The sequence below is a fragment of the Panthera uncia genome, chromosome B4 (assembly GCF_023721935.1).
Source record: "Panthera uncia isolate 11264 chromosome B4, Puncia_PCG_1.0, whole genome shotgun sequence".
In the NCBI taxonomy this organism is placed as follows: Eukaryota; Metazoa; Chordata; class Mammalia; order Carnivora; family Felidae; genus Panthera; species Panthera uncia.
This window is the reverse complement of record NC_064809.1, coordinates 122,518,954-122,527,991: the sequence shown is the minus strand read 5'-3', so window position 1 is coordinate 122,527,991 and position 9,038 is coordinate 122,518,954. Positions and strand designations below refer to the sequence as shown.

Below are 9,038 nucleotides of genomic sequence, written 5' to 3'. Positions count from 1 at the left end.
TCTTGCTCTTGGGCCTTATAACATAGACCTGTGTCTTTGTCTTTATAATCTGTTCCTAGGGTGACCATACATCCTGTTGCCTGGCTAGTCTTGGCTTATCCTATTACCCAAACATAATTATTTCTAGTGTCCCATTTACTCTTAAAGTACACTGGTTTTGATGATATGTTCACCTCAATTCACACCAACAGGAACTGCCTTCTGTTACTTCCTACTGCGCATTTATGATATCTATAGCTTATAAGGCAATTTCACCTACATCAGCTCATTCTCTTGCCAAATTGATTATTTTCCCCTCAGAACCGCTCCTTCTTCTGTGTGCCACCACTAGCTCCCTGTCCTCTTTAGCCAGAGGTCTGGGAGGTAGCCTAGGCTCTTCCTTCTCCTTGACCTCATGAGTCTATTCATTCATTCCTTAAAAAAAAGGTTTGAGTTCCCACCAAGGATCAAGTACTGTGCTTGTTGCTGGGTATATAAGGTGGTGAATGAAACAGAGTATTTTCTTCTTTGAATTTATACGCTGGCTCGAGAAACACCCACAAATATATAGTTTCGAGTGGTGATAAGCATGGCAAAGGGAAAGAACAGGCTCTCTGAGAGAGAAGAATGGGGGAGGTGTAGGGCAGGCCTACTTTATACTGGGGGCCCAAGAAGGCCTCTCTGAGGAAGGAACACTTGAACGCTTGAACTTCTGATCTCAAGGACCAGAAGGAGCCAGTTAAGGAATGGATTTCAGCAGCAGGGGTTGACACACTTTCATTTTCACATTTTATGTTGATCACTCTGAAAGCCATGTGGAAAATGAATTGTAAGGGGCAGGAATGGAAGCAGGGACACCAACTAAGAGGTAATTACAGTTGTCCAAGTAAGAGTTGATGGTGGCTTACACTAGGAGTAGTGGAGATAAATACAAGTGGACAGATTGGGGGTGTATTTTGGAGGTGAAAATCAATAGGATTTGTCAATGCATTGGATGTGGTAGAGGAGAGGGGCTGGTAGTGAGGGAGAGGAAGGTGTCTACCAGGTGCGTGACTTCAGCAAGACAGTGGAGAGTGGAACCATTCATTGAGATGGGAAGAGGAGATGAGGAGAATATTTGATGGCGGTGGTAGTGGGTAGATCAAGACATCAGTTTGGGATGCATTTAGATAGAGGTGCCTGTGAAAATTCCAAATGCCTATTTCAGCTTCGTGGGCATGTGCAGAGCTCTTTGCTTAGAAGGATGAGCCCTCCTGAGCTTGGTTTAATGCTCTCCTATTGCCATTTTGAAATTCCCAATAATTAAGTGAAGTTGGATTGGACAATGAAGCACGTGTGTGAGCAGAAGAAATACACCCAGTTTGCATGTCTGCCATTCCTTGTCCCCCTATTCACATATAGTAGTTGTCATGTCCCCAGCACAAATTTTAGTAGATTCATGGTGAGTAGGAGTTCAGTGAGACTCTCAAAGTGAGCACAATGTAGGTGCACAAGGTGAGCACATCTATGATTGGCCAAATGAGGGCACCGACAACCCCCAGAAGCCATACCTTCCACTTAAAACAACTTTCTTAGAACACAGAAGGAAAACAATGATATTCTAAGAACCACAAATAACCAAGGAACCCTATCAGATCCTTACTTAAGCTGAAAATGAAGGTACAGAAGGAAAGGAAAACATAGGCAACCTATCATTCCTTTTCCTTCTGTTCCTTCCTTACTCATAATTCTGGGTAGAGGATGGGTGATTTAAGAAATGAAAGTAACTGAGTTAGTTTGGTGCAGCATTTCTACTGTTGTGGTAAAAACGAGGTACGAGGTACGTATGCAAGTAAGAGGCATGAATTGTGCACCTTTGATGGTTATGCATAGGAGTTAAATGCTCTTCTATTTGCATTTAAAATTGACATTGGGGGCGCTTGGGTGACTCAGTAGGTTAAGCATCCAACTTTGGCTCAGGTCATGTCTCACGGTTCATGAGTTCTAGCCCCACATTGGGCTCTGTGCTGCAGCTCAGAGCCTGGAGCCTGCTTCAGATTCAGTGTCTCCCTGTCTCTCTGTCCCTCCCCCTCTTGTACTCTGTCTCTCTGTCTCTTTCTCAAAAAGAAATAAAACATTTTTGAAAATTAAAAAAACAACAACCTGACATTGCACCTGGGTGGCTCAGTTGGTTAAGTGATCAACTCTTGATTTCACCTCAGGTCATGATCTTATGGTTCGGGAGTTTGAGTCCTGCATTGGCTCTGGGCTGACAGCATTGAGCCTACTTAGGATTCTGTCTCCTTCTCTCTCTGCCCCTCCCCCCCTTGCTCTCTGTATCTTTCTCAAAAATAGATAAATAAATAAAAACTTTAAAATTGACAGTGAGCAGTATAAAGGTGAATGGTACATTCATGCTACTAATTTATAATTTTTAATTTTTCTTTACTTAGAATGACAATAAATAGAAAATAAAAAGTACCATGAAAAATCCTAAGAGAGACTGTAGAAGAAGAGAAAAAAACAACAATTAGTACCTTTGATGGCAATTTTCTTCCTGCATTTTAAGTAGGATCCCACATTTTTATTTTACACTGAGGCCTGCAAATTATGAAGCTGGCCTTGGGTAGGAAATAGGCCAAGAGCCCCACATCACCGAATTTTGTTGGTACTACCAATTAAATATCTTTTCTCTCTGTCCCTTGAGTCTTCTTAGCTTGGCTATCTCTTCATTATCTTGCCTTCCTTCATATCCCTCAATTCCATCATTCTGTGAGATACCCCTCCCCCCTAATCTTTAAGGAGGGTTGGCATGTCTAGGAAACAGCAGAGCAGAGATACTATACAGGGGATGGCTTAAAAAGAGAGAATTATAGGTCCGCAGAGAGACAAGAGAAGTAGAGAATAAGTGGAGGAGAAACTCCATGTGGGATACTCCCTGGAGACGTAGGGGTTACCCCCAAGAACCAAGGGTCCTCGTCCTTTGTAATGGTAAGAGGAGACAAGTCCTAGTTGACTCCATGACATGCTACCTTTATAGAAAAACAGTGAAGCCAATTATCTTCCTACACTGTTTTCCCAGAACGTAAGGAGAGACACACTCTCCAGGGCTGTCCCACCCAGTGTCTGTTTGAGGGGCTCATGTCCAGGACTTTGGGGCCATGGTATAATGTCTGGATGTTCCTGAACCCAACCTACTTGAGGCCTGGGCAACTGTCCAACCTCCATAGATCCTACTACGTCCTCCTAGTTGCTACACTGTCAGCCAAGCCATGCCAACAGGTAAAGGAAGATCCTACTATGAGCTTCCCAGAGTGTGAAGGAACCTGTGGAGGCAGAAGTAACATCAGTGTAAGAGTCTCTGTGAAAGCTGAGCCATTTCTCAGTTCTGGGACTTACAGGACGACCACATTTCCCAGCCTCCTTGGCAGTTGTATTGGGTCATGTGACTGAGTTCTGGCCAATGGGATCTGAATAGGAGTGATCTGATGGTGTGAGATAGACATTATGATGCCTGATGTTCTAGGTGGAGAGTCTGACTTATGCAATTTTTTTTTTTAATTTACATCAAATTAGCATATAGTGCAACAATGATTTCAGGAGTAGATTCCTTAATGCCCCTTCCCATTTAGCCCATCCCCCCTCCCACACCCCCTTCAGTAACCCTCTGTTTGTTCTCCATATTTATGAGTCTCTTCTGTTTTGTCCCCCTCCCTGTTTTTATATTATTTTTATTGCCTTTCCCTTATGTCCGTCTGTTTTGTCTCTTAAAGTCCTCACATGAGTGAAGTCATGTATTTGTCTTTCTCTGACTTATGCAATTTTATGCAAGCTCACTAGGTGGTTCTTTTACCAATGCTTCCTTTAGAGATGTCAGGGAGGATGGGCTGTGGAAAATAATGAGTCTACTGGAGCAAGATGGACATTTCATGGCAGCTTTCTTAAGAGCATATAAGGTACTTGTGGTAAATTTTTACAATAACGGTCCCAGATGAATTCCTCCTCTGGTATCCATGCCCTCATGTGGTTCCCTTTCACATGATGGCCATGTGACTTGTGGTGGCCAATGCGATGTCAGCAATCATGATGTAATCAGAAGCTTGTTCCAGGCTTGTGCTTGCTCTCATGGAACACAGCCTTCCCAGATGTCCCTGCTGAGCACAATCCACAACCAAGCCACCAGCTAAGTGAAGCTGCGTAAGTGAGCCCAAGCGAAACTAGTCAAAGAACCACCTGGCCAACCCACAGAATTGTGGCACTTAAACTGTTGTTTTAAATTAATGAGTTCTGTGGCAATAGATAACCAATAAAACAACTTATTCATGCCTGTTTCCCCAGAACCTACTATATTGCCTGGCATATTTCTGCCCTCAAGGCATTCTTATGGACGTAAGCTTTATCTTCCCAACAACAACCCTGTCAGGTAAGTATTACTACCATTTTGTATTTATTTTTAATTGTCAGAGTCACAGAAATTCCTACTCATCCCAACTTCACATCTAGGGGGACTGTCTGATTATTTTACAAATGTAATAACAGGTTTGGGGAGACGCACAAACTTGCCTCTCGTCACCCAGCAGACTTTGATCGCCTATATTATATGCCCCCTTTCTTAATGAAGAACTGATGATGGTCTTTCCCATTTGTTGAGTACTTACTATGTGCCAGCTGCTAAGTGGCACTTTTGTCCTTGCAAAAACCACATGGAGCGGGCCCTATTAGCATCTCGTTTTAGAACAAGAGACTCTGAGGATCAAGAAGGAAATGAGACCGGCTACCCAGAGCTGGTTAGTGGCAGCACTGAGCTCTAAACCTGGGTCTATCTAGATCCTGCCTCTTTGGCCCTTCACCATTTCACTTGACGTAGAATCACAGTTCACAGGCGGATTAGGTTCCCAAGTGGGTGCGTGGAGCAAAATTCACACACCATGAAAAGAACTCTTGAAAATCTCCCAAGTCTCCTTTGAAGTACAGTGGATACTACTTTACTTAGTAATAGATATGTAGAACGCTTTAATATATTTCGGGTCTGTATCATGTTTAAAAAATGGCTTTCAACACAAGAATCACACTGGCAGAGTCTGGCTGGATGCTCACAAATTTCATTGATTTTCTCCTGGGACTCACAGGAAGACTGCATTTCCTAGCCTTTTGCAGTGAAATTGGGCCATGTGACTGAGTCCTGGCCAATGGAATATGGACAGGAGTGATCTACGTCATTGTCAGTGTTGGATTTTAAATACTTCTGTCATTCGATAGCCCAGGGGTTGACAAATTATGGCCCCAAGCCAGTCTGGCCTGCTGCCTGTTTTTGTAAATAAAGTTTTATTGGAACACAGCCACACTCATTTGTTTACACATTGCCTCTGGCTGTTTTCATGCTACAAGAGCAGACACAAGTAGTTGTGACAGAGACCACATGGCCTGCAAAACCTAAAATATGTACCAAAAGGAAGAATATCCAATGTGAAAAATTGTCTTCAACAAATGGTGTTGGGAAAACTGGTCAGCCACATGCAAAAGAATGAAACTGGACCGCTTTCCTACACCATATACAAAAGTAAATTCAAAATGGATTAAACACCTGGAACCATAAAAATCCTAGAAAAGAGCACAGGCAGAAAGATCTCTGACATTGGTTGTAGCGACATTTTTCTAGATGTGTCTCTTGAGGCAAGGGAAACAAAAGCAAAAATAAACTATTGAGACTACATCACATCAAAAGCTTCTGCACGGTGAAGGAAACAATCAACAAAACTAAAAGGCAACCTACTGAATGGAAGAAGATATTTGCTAATGAAATATTTGATAAAGGGTTAGTATCCAAAATATATAAAGAACTTATACAAATCAACACCCCAAAAGAAATAACCCAATTAAAAAATGGGCAGAAGAAATGAACAGACATTTCTCCAAAGAAGACAAACAGGTGGCCAACAGACACATGAAAAGATGCTCCACATCACTCATCATCAGGGAAGTGCAAATCAAAACCACAGTGAGATATCACGGCACACTTGTCAGAATAGCTAAAATCAACAACACAAGAAACAAGCATTAGCAAGGAGGTGGAGAAAAAGGAACATTTTTCACTGTAGGTGGGAAGGCAAACTGGTGCAGCCATTGTGGAAAACAGAATCTCCATATGGAGATCCCTTGAAAAGTTAAAAATAAAACTACCCTATGATCCAGTAAATATGCTACTGGGTATTTACCACCACCCCCCCCCAATTCAGAAACACTAATTCAAAGGAATACATGCACCCCTATGTTTAGCAGTGATATTTACACTAGCCAAATTATGGAAATAGCCCAAGTGTCCATCGATAGCTGAATAAAGAAATATATATATATATATATATATATATATATATATATATTCCATTATATATATAATGGAATATTACTCAGCCAGAAAAAGAGTGAAATCTTGCTATTTGCAATGACGTGGATGGAGCTACAGGGTATTATGCTAGTGAAGTAAGTCAGAAAGAGACAAATACTATACGATTTCACTCACCTGTGGAATTTAAGAAACAAAACAAGTAAGAGGAGAGAGAGAGAGAGACAAGCCAAGAAACAGACTCTTAACCATAGAGAACAAACTGATTGTTACCACACAGGGGGTGGGGTGGGGGGTTGGGTGAAATAGGTGATGGGGATTAAGGAGGGCACTTGCGATGAGCACCAGCTGTGGTTTGGAAGTGTTGAATCACTAATGTACACCTGGGGCTAATAGAACACTGTACATTATACTGGAATTAAAATTAAAAACACTAGAAGGGGGAAAACCTGGGGAAAAAAATATTTACCACAAGTTCACGGACATCTGCTCTAGTCCCCCTGCAGTGGTTGCTCTGACGCACCACCCACTTCCCTCTTTAGCAGTGAAAATTTAATTCCTCAGCTGCTGGGAGTGCTGCGGAAGGGTGGTCTCATCTGCATTCACCGACTGGTAACACCGAGGCTTCACAGCATAACCACCTTGCCCCGACGCAGGGCATCTCTGGGAGGCCACCCAGTTCCAGAATTCTCCACTGGGCTCCCGGAGACTATTTTGGGGCTGCAATGCAGCTCATCTTCTCCCTCTGCCCAATCTTGCCTCCCTTCCACAAGTGTTGATCCCAGGAGCCCTCCCTCCCTGATAAACATCGTGCATTCTAATCTCACCCTCAGAGTCTGCTTCTGGGGAATCCAGCCAGCAGCAGCTGTCATCTCCCTCTGGAGTGTTTAATATGGCAGTGTCACAGATGGAAGGTGCTGATCATCACTGCTTAGAGGACAGTCACTAAGGAGCACCTCCAGACACACTTCACCCTGTGACTTCCATTGTGTTATGCCTGTTGGATTTGGTATTGTTTGTTACAGCAGCCAGCTCTACTTACTCTGACAACTGTGGTCAGCAAAGCAAGGCTGTGGGTGATGAGAGGCGTATGAACACAGAGAGCACAGATGACACGCTTTCTCAAAGTCACTCTGGAGCAGGTGCCGTCTAAGTGGGTTGGAAGGTCAAGTCATGTCCATAACATATTGTTCTCTTTTGGTCTCTCTTTTCTCCCTCTCGCCAACCACATCTAGCGGAATTCTTCTAGATTAAATGTGGGCCTGCTGTGACTTCACCTCCAGCCCTGTTTGGGACTCCACCATCAAAGCATCTCTGAACAGCTTGCTTTCTGCAATAGTTGAAGAACGAGTAGCGTGTGGATGGCTGAGAGGTGGATAAGTGGGGGATCGAATCAAGCCCAGATGTCAGTCAGTCTCCCCCCGACCCAAGCTGAGGGCTGGGACAGAACTCAGGGGAAGAGTCCCCATTGGGAGGGGGGGGGGTGGTTCCCAGGAGCTGAACATAAACAGCCCCGGTGCTGACTGCCCACCAGGCATGGCTGCACTTGTGTCCACCCCACTGCAGGAGTGTCTGCAGAGGCAGCTGGAGCCCAAAGTGGTCTTTTGTCTCCCCTCTCTCTGAAGTCATCCCAGGACACAGGTGTGCATCCCCCCCAGCCAGCCGACAGAGAAGATGAATCAGCTTCCCTGAAAGACGTGCCCCAGAGCAGTCTGTCAGCTGAAACTTGTCTGAAGGAGCACGCTTCCCTCCTGACCACAGCTAATGAAAATGTGTGGCTTGCCCGGGGAAGAATCTATGCTATTCTTTAAAGGAACAATGCGAACCACAGATGTGCAGCATCTGGCATACGATAGGGATTTCCCTGAATGAGAACGGTAACTGGACCAGCCAGCTTATGAGATGCCTTTGGGTCCAGGCATGTATTTTCCTCCTTTTGCCTCTGGATTTGGGTTCTCAGAAGTTCAGGTGAAGCCCAAGTCACTATCACTTAGTGTTTTTCATTATATGTGCGCCCCTCCCCGTTTATCTTCTATGGTCTTGATGAATATGCTTGAGATGCCCCCAAACCTATAACCCTGCCTCTAAGTCTTTGCTCATGTCATTCTCCATTTCTGTACAGCCTCCCCTTCTTTATGACCATCTAATTTGTCAGGACTCTTTCCATGGAGGTTAAGTGAAGCCCAATCCAACTTGCTTGAAGCAAAAAACTACATTTATTGAATAACGTAACTTAAAATCCAGGACCACTTGACTTCAAAGATAGGTACACTTGGATCTAGGCATTCAAATGAGTTTTCCAGGACCTGGTCTTAGTCTATTTCTTCAGGTCTAGACTCTGTCTTTTACATTGGCCCGAGTTTCAGGTAGGCACTGAATGGGCTCCAGTCTTGCATGTTACCATGTTAACTCCCGCGTGGAAAAAGTGATCCTGGGGATAGGCCTGATTGGACCACTTGGGACACATTCGTGTTTGCCTATGAAGTAATCACTGTAATCGGGGCGATAGGTAGTACATGGGGGGCAGGAATCACATTGTGTTTCCTTTCCTTGTTTGAAACCCTGTGAAATCAAATGGAAACGAGGCAGCTTTGAATCAGGGGGAAATAGTTACAGCAGTTATTAGTTTGGAGCAGGGAAGAAACGGGCCTTAGTGGCAAGGACTGGGGCCAGTTCTACCTGTATGTATGAGTGCTTCTCCATCTCAGGCCCCCCAGTGGCTGCCTCCAGGTTCAGA

At 44.0% G+C, this 9,038-nt stretch overlaps 1 long non-coding RNA gene across 1 annotated transcript; it reads left to right on the top strand.

Moving 5' to 3' along the window:
- The first annotated feature begins 3,820 nt into the window (after window positions 1–3,820).
- Window positions 3,821–8,478, top strand: LOC125919517 (uncharacterized). Its single transcript, XR_007456812.1, has 4 exons — window positions 3,821–3,914; window positions 4,297–4,381; window positions 7,537–7,673; window positions 7,927–8,478. It is a non-coding gene; the product is annotated as an uncharacterized LOC125919517 (long non-coding RNA).
- The last annotated feature ends 560 nt before the right edge of the window (window positions 8,479–9,038 follow it).